Here is a 10,367-nt window from a genome sequence, read left to right on the forward strand (position 1 = left end):
GAGAAAACACGTATTTTAGCTTACCTTAGTGCCTGTATGGAAAGCAGGGTTTGGCAGCTCAGCACAAACACAGCAGTTGAAGGCAGCTGCAAAATATTCTCAGAGAATATTTGAAGCTGTATGGAAGTATTCACAGGGAATGGATCGGCTAGCAGATGACCTATTCTCAACACTAAAATAAAAGAACAAAGTAGACAGAAGGGGCTGACAGAAGACAAATGTGGGTCAATGTTGGGGGCAGGACACAGTGCCTGTATCTTTTTGGATGTAGACTGTGGATTGATATTTTACTAGGGATTGGAGAGGTGGCTATTAGCAAGAAGACTGAAATACCATTAAGGGTGGTATTTCAGATAGGGAAAAACCCCATGCGATTTCTGTGATCACTCATAAGTTATCAATAAAGACAGAGTCTAGATATTCTCTATCAGTGTCAGAAGAAATTGTGAAAGTGAATAAAGAAAATGGTAAATAAATAAATAAATAAACAAATAGAACTGTATGTAGTTTTTTCCTCTTGGTAGAAAAGAGTTTTCTGCTTATTAAATAAGTATTGGTTTGGGGTTTGTGTTTGGTTTTCTGTACATAGCTAGCCTGAACTAAGAAATTGTCATTTATCTTTTTTTTTAGCTGTCAAAATATATCCCCAGTGCTTTCTTGCTACAATATCAAATATAATAATGTAGGAAGTATAGAAACCACTTTTTTTGCAATGATTCTTAGTTTTGGTTCAGTTCCTCGAGTGCACGAAAATGTAGAATTCACATCTGCATCTTTATTGATTCTTCCCTTATGAGTTGTGTCTCCCAATTTTTTTTTTTTAATCTGAAGGCAATAATCAAATATCCTACAACTTTTCCCCCTTTCCTACATAATCTCTATGTGAAATGCCTGCTGCCTGTAATTAGCGGCTCTTGCTATGTCTCATATACTTCTCATGCTTTCCAGCCTCCCAGCCAGAAGCTGCAGAAGTTACCAGAACTCAAGCAGGCCTCTCTACCTTTCCAACATTCCAGGAAACCAATTTTTTGACACAGCTGACATTGTTTGATAGGCTACATTTTTCTACAAATCACAATCTGGTCATGAAATATAATAACAACTCTGAGCTCAGAAGTGCCACTCATAAAATGCTTTGGAGAACACTGTAGGATAAATTGCTTGTGATCAAGAATACTTAAGTGAAATAGCAAATGTATAATCCTTCAGACCACTTTCATATTCTAACGCAGGCTAAGATTTGTAGATAATAGCAGGAAATCTGATCCTTGGCTGATGGGCTCGGTTAGCAAAAGCCCTAGTTCTTGCTATTTCAAGTACCTGAGGATTATATTTAGGGTGCATTAAATATCCAGCTCATTCTGATCACAGTTATCTTAATAATTTTAAGACACTGTGTTAATTATCCCTCACTAAACATGAATAAGAAGTGTCAGGAAAATTATTATTATGACCTTTGCCATGTCTGCTTTTTTCATGATTTTGTTGAGAATTTTACAAAGACAAAGAGTTTATGGAAGCCAGGGAAAAAGGAAACCCAGGAGACAACTATTTTACATACTAAGAAACAGAAGGAAATCAGTAGTGTATGAATATGGATATGGGACAAAGAATAATCTTACCGCAAAGAGGCAACAGGAAAGGTAGGAAGCAGGTCACAGGTATATAAAGAGGAAAGTAAAACTGATTTGGAGTGAGGCTGTAGAGTTTGCTTTTTTTTTGTTCTGGGTATATGATTACACTGAATTAGCCCTATTCTGAGCCCAACAAGCTCAGATTTTGTAGGCAGAGGTCTTGGCTTGACAGTAAGAAAAGTCTTTATCTGGCCATTCTACAGAATACTGTCAATGAAAAAAGGCAAGATCAGAACTGCTGACAAGGAAGTAGACCAAAGGGAATTAAACAACCAGAAATTATCAATTTAAAAAACCTGAGCAACGAATCAGAATTAATTAACATAAATATGTTTAAAAATTTATACAGAGAATAAGTAAAGGTTACCAAATTTACGAAAAAAATCTGAGTGTTATATTTATGCATTTCAGAAGACACAATGCAGAAAAAATAAATTTTCCAGTTAGTAATATTAATGGATAGCAGAAAAATGGAAGGTGGAAATGGAAAGCAAATTTGACCTCCAAATCAGTTAAGAATACATAGGTGACCACATGAAAATTGTTACAGCTCAAAGTGATTCAAAGAATGATGATGCGGAAACAAGTGACTCACATCTGGAAATAAAACCTTAAAATTGCAAATTTGAAAGGTTATACTCTTTAATCTTTGATAGAGTTCCCTTTAAAACTTTTTGATTGTAAACAAGTCACAGTTTCAAAGGGAAAGTAGTAGTCAACTACAAATTATGGTAGCAGTGTCAGGATGCTAAACATGGAAATGATAATTCTTTTTAAGACAAGCCAACTGTCACAGCCTGAGAGCATTAATGTTTTTAAAGGTAATATGTATCTACTTACTGTATTGCAGAGTAAAAAGAGCTAATAAATAGCATGTTTAAATTATATAACAACAGATATTGCTAGGAACAGCAGTCAGCTCTGATATAATAGAGAAACTTTCTTTGAAGAAGTCCAACAATATACTATGTTTTGTATCTGTCATTTTCACATTTGAAAAGCATTAAAAGAAAAGCTAGAAAAAACATAATTAATTACTTCTAATGTTTTAAAATGTAAGCTGAAATCAGATGGACTGCTGACATACAGAGTCTATTGTATAAGATAAATGCAGTCAGGATTGGCTCCTGAATTTTACACTTTAAGCCAATTTGAGCAAAAAATCAACAAGGACAACAGATAACCTAGCAGGGAAATGACTCTGGTGCTAGGTTTTAACTTGAACTGAATTTGCCTAGCTGACTCATAAGCCACATGAAGAATGTTGGCTTACGACAGCATCATAATACATGGAAAATGGCAGCACTAATGGATACCAAAATGATAAAGATAGCGTTCTGTGGAGATGAATACCTCAGAAGAAAACTTTAAAATCCTGTAATTAAGAAAGAGTGTGATGTATTGCAATATGCTCAATTTTACATTGGAAGGTACTATATAAAGCACATGTATTGATTAACATAAATCCTGACTAACAGTTTGATCTATGGATAATAATGATTTGTATTACACATTTACATTTTACATTGTTTCTATCACTGCATCCCGTAATTAATAGTAATTCTCTCATTGGGGTATTAAAAAGAATAGTAAGTGGGAGGACAATTTGATTTCTGTGCTGGGAAAAAAAATAACCTTCAAGACCTTCTCTTCTACAAACCTTATCTTTAGAGATCATTTTAGCTGCTGGCAATAAGTTTATTGCTGTAAATGGATGTAATGGAAAAATGCAATCAGACTAATTCTTCGTTTAGAGAAATGGTAGATGGTAAATATTAACAAATAGAACAATTGTTGGAGGGAAAACACTGTGTGCAAATGATGTAGGTAGTAGAATGTGAGGTCTCAGTTCTGTAAAAAAAAGTATTCATCAATACATGGGACTATGCACAATTTTAGCATTAGGTTTGTGCAGAACTGTTGGCAGGACCAGGGTCCAGGCATATGTTTCATATTTCCCTAGCATTCACAGCTTGCTGCTTTGGATCTTAGAAAAGAGACAATGGGAATAATTTCTGTTTTGCAAACTTAAAATGCATGCTTTTTGACAAGATCATGTGTGTGCTCTGGTCTTTGGAGCACTAGTTTTCATATCAGTCTGTATTACAACCCCATATACATGAGCAACATTATACTGAGTAGTGAACATATAGCAGGTAGAGCAGGTAGGAGCAATACATTGAGGGAAAGTGAGAATCTCCTGAGCTATTTCATAGAATCATAGAATGGTTTGGGTTGGAAGGGACCTTTAAAGCTCATCTAGTCCAACCCCTGCAATAAGCAGGGACATCTTCAACTCAGATTGCTCAGATCAGGTTGCTCAGAGCCCTGTCCAGCCTGACCTGGAATGTTTCCAGGGATGGGGCATCGACCACCTCTCTGGGCAACCTGGGCCAGGGTTTCACCACCCTCATTGTAAAAAATGTGTTCCTTATATGTACTCTGCATCTACCCTCTTTTAGTTTAAAACCCTTACCCCTTGTCCTATTGCTACAGGCCCTACTAAAAAGTCTGTTCTCATCTTTCTTTTAAGCCCCCTTTAGGTACTGGGGGGCAGCTATAAGGTCTCCCCGGAGCCTTCTCTTCTCCAGGCTGAACAACCCCAACTCTCTCAGCCTGTCTTCACAGGAGAGGTGCTCCAGCCCCCTGATCATCTTCGTGTCCCTCCTCTGGACCCGCTCCAACAGGTCCATGTCCTTCTTGTGTTGAGGACCCCAGATCTGGACGCAGTACTGCAGGTGGGCTCTCACCAGAGCGGAGCAGAGGGGCAGAATCCCCTCCCTCGACCTGCTGGCCACGCTGCTTTGGATGCAGCCCAGGACACGGTCGGCTTTCTGGGCTGCGAGTGCACTTTGCCAGGTCATGTCCAGCTTTTCATCCACCGGTACCCCCAAGTCCTTCTCCTGTATTGATACCAGGGGTTGCCCCGACCCATGTGCAGGACCTCGCACTTGGCCTTGTTGAACCTCATGAGGTTCGCACGGACCCACTTCTCAAGCTTGTCCAGGTCCCTCTGGATGGCATCCCGTCCCTCAGGCATGTCAGCCGCACTGCACAGCTTGGTGTCATCTGCAAATTTGCTGAGGGTGCACGTTTGATCCCACTGTCTGTGTCATTGATGATACAAGGTCCTCTTTCATGTTTCTGAAACACTGTGAGAAGTTAGACTGGTTTCTCACGGTTTCCTACCTGCTAGGTGTAAAAGCTGGTCCTTTGCAGACATGAGCATGGATGCGAAAAAGTCTATGTTGGAAGGTAATCATATTTTAAGCAACTATGACAGCATGTTTTTATCTTTCTGTAATACCTTACTGGAACTACATAAACACTTTATATCAACAAGCTTGCAGTAGTATTACAAATGGATTGACACTTTAAATATTACCTGAATACATTAGATCTCAAGAATATGGTTTTTTACTTTTCTTTTACTTTCCCAGAGAGCAGTATAGAGCGATTCAAAAGAAGAGTATGCTCTCCTCCCAACACCTCTATGTTTTTGTGTTTGTTTGGGGTTTTTTTGTTTTGTAGGGGTTTTACAGCAGCCATCACCATGGAATTCACCACACTGTAAAATTTATGTAGGGAGTCACCATACGCTTCATTACTGAAAAGAGTTATGATTTAATGTTGATTAAATGTATCTACAGAAGAACTCCTGCTTTCACTGCAAGACTGCTATAAACACTAGTGAAATAATATGTTCTTTCAGAAGCAGATATCCATGGCTGGCTTGATATACATCTGTTTACATCAAACCCAAGTGCATGCTAGATGCATAAATATTTACAGATGCTGCTAGAGGTCTCTTTTGTAACAACTATTAGGCTACAATAGCTAAGTAAACTGCCAGCTATTATTAAAATAAATGGTAAATTGGATTCCTAATTATTGAACAAAATATGAACATGTAGGTACTATTTTCCATTTTTCAGCATCTGCTGTGCAAAGTAAATGTAGACTGCAGCTATTCTGATCTAGCATCCTGTATAATCCACATCACATTCAGATTGTAGCGATGTAAATAACTACAAGAGGTTCACAGTTATGAGATCAACTTAAACCTGTTACTTAAAGGAAAAATAATTTAATGAAAAGCAATTTTCTTGTTATACTTTATGGCTATTTCTGAAGAAGAAATAACCTATGGTAACTGAAAAGTGCTTGCTATACATATGCAAAAGTTGCAGCAGTTCTTGCAACGGTTAATGGATAAATCTTAATTCTCTAGGATGGGACTATGGGAGCTACAGATGCTTATACAGAAATAGTGCGCGATCAGTAATAGAAGTGTCAGGAGCTGCTGGATGCAGTAGGCTGACAGGGCTGAGGCTGCCACAGCCGCGTGTCCCCAGGTCCGGCCAGTAGCGAGATGGAGCGTGTTCCCGATAGACACACATGTACACGTACACACGGCTGGGCTCACGGATTAACACGTGAGCTCAGCACTCACACAGACACAAACAGCACCCATGGCCTCATCCTGTTCCCTTCTCTACCTGATCAGAATGAAGGTCCCTTCATGGGAAACACATATCCATATCTGCAGTGTGGATCCCACCAGTCTGCCCAGTAACTGGCCCCTGGATGCCAGGGCTCCCCAGTTACTGACTTGTGTATTATGAGTCCACACGACCCACAGTTCCACTCCAGTTGCAGACTCCCCTCAACCACAGACATACACATGCACAGCTGTGCACAGGTACATTATGGATCCTCCAAAGGAACTCTTCTAAGCTGCCTTAAGTTGTGTTATTTTAAATAATATTGAAGTGGATTTTCTGGTTCAGAGACAGGAGAAGGAATATTGTAAAAAGAAAGAAAGGCCCAGTAATACAAAGAGAAAAACTTGGAGAAGTCAAGATAAGACAGTAAGCAAAGGGAGTTCCTCAGGGTATGCGGAGATGAAGTATACCACAGAGGATTTAGTCTTGACCTTCATATGAAGTCATTGACTGTAAGCGTTTTCTCAGATTTTTATGTTCCTTATTGATATATATGTGTTTCTACCTGGCAAAATAAGTACACAGCACCTGCTGAATCACTTATTTCAATACAAAATGAATTATGATTGCAATTCCAAATTTTTCCCTGATATGCATATATACATTTGTGAAATAACCCTTTGGGTCAAGTTGGCACACAAATACAACAGTAATGGGTTCACTAGAAGGTGGATATTCTGCTCCAAGACATATGCTGAGGCTTCTATTGGGCCCATTTATTTTTTTTTTCCTGGTTTAATTCCATTGATTTCAACAGAGTTACATCAGCAGAGATATGACTCACTGACTTCAACAGGAGTAATGTCCATGCACCTAAAATCAAAGTTTTGAGCTTAGAAACTGTTCGGGAAGGACTGAAAACAACATCAAGCAGTACCATATTTTGGATTCCCTTTTCTCTCCTTTATATTCTCATGAGAAGTGTGTTATGTTGAAAAAGACTTTGATTTACCTAAGCCAAGGATCTGTCCCAGTTTATTGTAATTAAGAATATGGATGAAAGATGGTCATGATGGAGGTTATGATAATCAAGCTGGCTGATAATTTCTGTAGATAGCCTAGCATGTGAGCTGGTAATTTTCCTTCTGTAGCTGAATAATGAATTATAATATCAAACTTCCCTAAGTTCAGAGCTGCCTTGTAAATAAAGTTAGAATTAAGCGCTCTGAGATATGCTTGTTATCTATACAGTATGGCAATATTTACTGTCCTCAAATTATGTTCTCTATCAATGAATGCATAAAATACCATTAACATTATTAGGAGATATATTTATGCATCAAGGAGAGGCTATATTCTTCAAAAAGACATTGAGCTTTGGAGCAAGATATTTTTAGACTGATGTCTGAATGATAGTGTCAGCTATCAAAGTAATGTGTAACAAGCATGGAGTTAGAACTATTAAATGCCAGGCCACAATATGGCAATAGCTTTTAGATAAGATATTTTTGGTGAAACATACTGCCCATGAAAAGAGAGTTAACTGAAAGAATTCATAAGCAAAGCTAACAACTGGCTTTAATGTGGTATTATTAATAGCAGTATTTACTGTTTTGGCATTGCTATAGTTCTACTGTATTGGCATTTTCCTTATGTAAACACATTGTTTTCCGCTGGATTTTCAAGTGCGGTGTAAGTATTCAGAAAGTATTTAAACAGGATCTGGGACTGTGAAGGACTAAATTTGTTGTTTGTTAGTCAGCCCAACAGACATAGGTAGGCCAATGAAAATGAAAATTGCGTGAAATGAGCATTGCCTGTATTTGAGGCTATAGCCATGCCGTAGGATGACAGAAGGTTGAGTGATTACATTTTGGAAACACATCCATGACTGTTTCCAAAATGAAGTTGTGAAACTTCCTTTCTCTATTCTTCCTGGAAAGACGTGGTGCTCTGTTAGTCCTTCCCAGCTGAGGCTTATTCAACATATTTTTAAAACATGGCTCCAGCTTGTCTGGAGATTTCTTGAATGAGCAAAAGGGTTCCTTTTACCTTACTGTTTTCCTCATAACTGAACACTGGTGCGTACATTTGCTTACTTCAGAGATGCTCATTAATGAAAGCAACAGTGAATCTCCAATCTTCTGGAAACTGTGAAGTGGTCTAATGAGACTTTGTAGGGTGATTATCAGACCGTTTTGTCTTCCAAAGAGAACAGTAATTTACTGAGGATTAAAGGCAAAACCCGGAATTCTCAATACTGTTGCCACTTCAACTAAAATACAAAATGTATGCAAGGGTTTAGCTTCCATTTGGATGATGGACAAGAGACAGGAGATTGACAAGTCTTGCATGAACCCATTTATGTTAATCTCATTAAAAAGAAACAAAGGCGATAATGTAGCCTCCAAAGCAATGAGTTATGTGTAAAAACTGAGCCACAAAGGGAAAGAGGCAATGACTCTCCCCAGGGTGCCTGGAACCTGTTCACATAATTCTGGAGGGATACTCTGCAGATTGCTAAGAAAAAAAAACAATGCAAAGGAGTGTTTCGTCTTTTTCTTATGCCTTGTAAAGAAAGTATCCTGCAAGAAAATGGAAGGACTGGCACCAGTGCTTTATGGATATTGGCTTTATGAACAATTTTAATTCTCAGAAACAGATCTTTCAAAAATGAAATAACCTACACAATGAAAAATACAATTATCTGAAAATTAAAATGCTGCTCCAAACAATTGAAACTGCTTAGTTATAAAATGATTGATACAGTGGAAAGAGCACCCATCATTCAAAAATCAGGAGTGTAAATTTTTTTGTCACTGCTTTAACTAAATCATCATACAAACACCAAAATTAAATCTTGCTTCTCTGACTAAAACCAGCTTACACTTCCAACAGGACAGTTTATTTAAAACATTCGTATTCTTAAGATAGATTTTTCTCCTCTACCTCCTTTGGTAAAAAATTTTAATGTCATTTAACACTTTCATCAAAATGCTTTTTTATTAAGCAGCTCTGGTTTTGACAGTTATATCTCTGGTTTGAGATATAACTTGTGTATTCTGATTTTCAATTAAGTTCCAATATTCCAGTATTTCAATTCAGTTCCTAAGCACATTATTTCAATTTAAAAGGTAAACTCTTTTAAGTTCTAGAAAGACGTTAGTATTTTCACAGCTCACAGTACATGGACATGATCACAGCCAAGGTCTGTGCATGACCTTGTTGATTTTTGCCAGCTTTGGAGAACAAAGTCCCCAAGTAACAAAAGGCATGTAAAATTTAGCATGTGGGTTCTTAGCTTCAAAAGCTTAAGTTACAATTGATGTAGATACTGATACCTGAGCTGATAACTTAAGTTCCATTTATAACCAGTGAAGCAAAAGTGGAATTTCTAGGGTACAATTCAACACATCCAAATCTAGACATTAGATGGCTCATGCCATAAAGCGTCCCTCTTTTTCTTACTATAAATGGAGCCCAGAATCAACACTCAAATGTGACAACTACACTGCAGATCTGAACTACAATGAATCCTACTGAAGGTGCAGAATTTTCCATAGTATTTCCAAGAATTTCTGGATTCTTGTCCAAAGAACCATCTCCTTTAGTCCTGCAGTTCTTAAATCAGCTAAAAACCCACTCTGAAAGGGTTGTGACTGATACACGGTGTCTTCAGTGAACAAGACAGCTTACTTCAGTGCTATTGTCAGAAAACTTTGTGAACTGGGTTTTAGACTTGGAGACGTCTTTCTTTGTTTAAAATTCTTAAGTATTTTTTTTGAAATCTCTTAGGAATTTGTTCCCTCTCTTTGGGTTATTTCTTGTCTCCTGTTTAACGGTTGTACTTAAGGGTACATTTGAATTATTACATCAAATGGGTCGGGTAGTGCTCATTGATAGTGAGACCAAGTGGCAGAACCCTACTTGCAGCCCGTGAGTCAAGGGCAGCTGCACCCAGCTCACCACCTGGGCCTGTACTGACCACGGCTCCATGTCTCAGTCAGCCTGGAGGAGCAGTAGTTGGTCTCAGGCCATTTCCCAGGCTCCTTTCTGGTTTATAACTGGAGGAAAATGTAAAAGCCTGTTTTTCTATAATTATGCAAACAGAAGAAAAATTGCACTGGCTATTCCTGCAGAAGTAGGAGGGTGGGGTGTACCATATAAAAACTTTGGTAGTCAGGAAAGATGGAAAAGCTACTTCTTTCTGTGCTATCCCTGAGATTAGAATCGGTGTAAATGAACTAAGGACAATGATAACCAGTGTATTCTCCATGTCAGTATTGTA

The sequence above is a fragment of the Aquila chrysaetos genome, chromosome 2 (genome assembly GCF_900496995.4).
Source record: "Aquila chrysaetos chrysaetos chromosome 2, bAquChr1.4, whole genome shotgun sequence".
In the NCBI taxonomy this organism is placed as follows: domain Eukaryota; kingdom Metazoa; phylum Chordata; class Aves; order Accipitriformes; family Accipitridae; genus Aquila; species Aquila chrysaetos.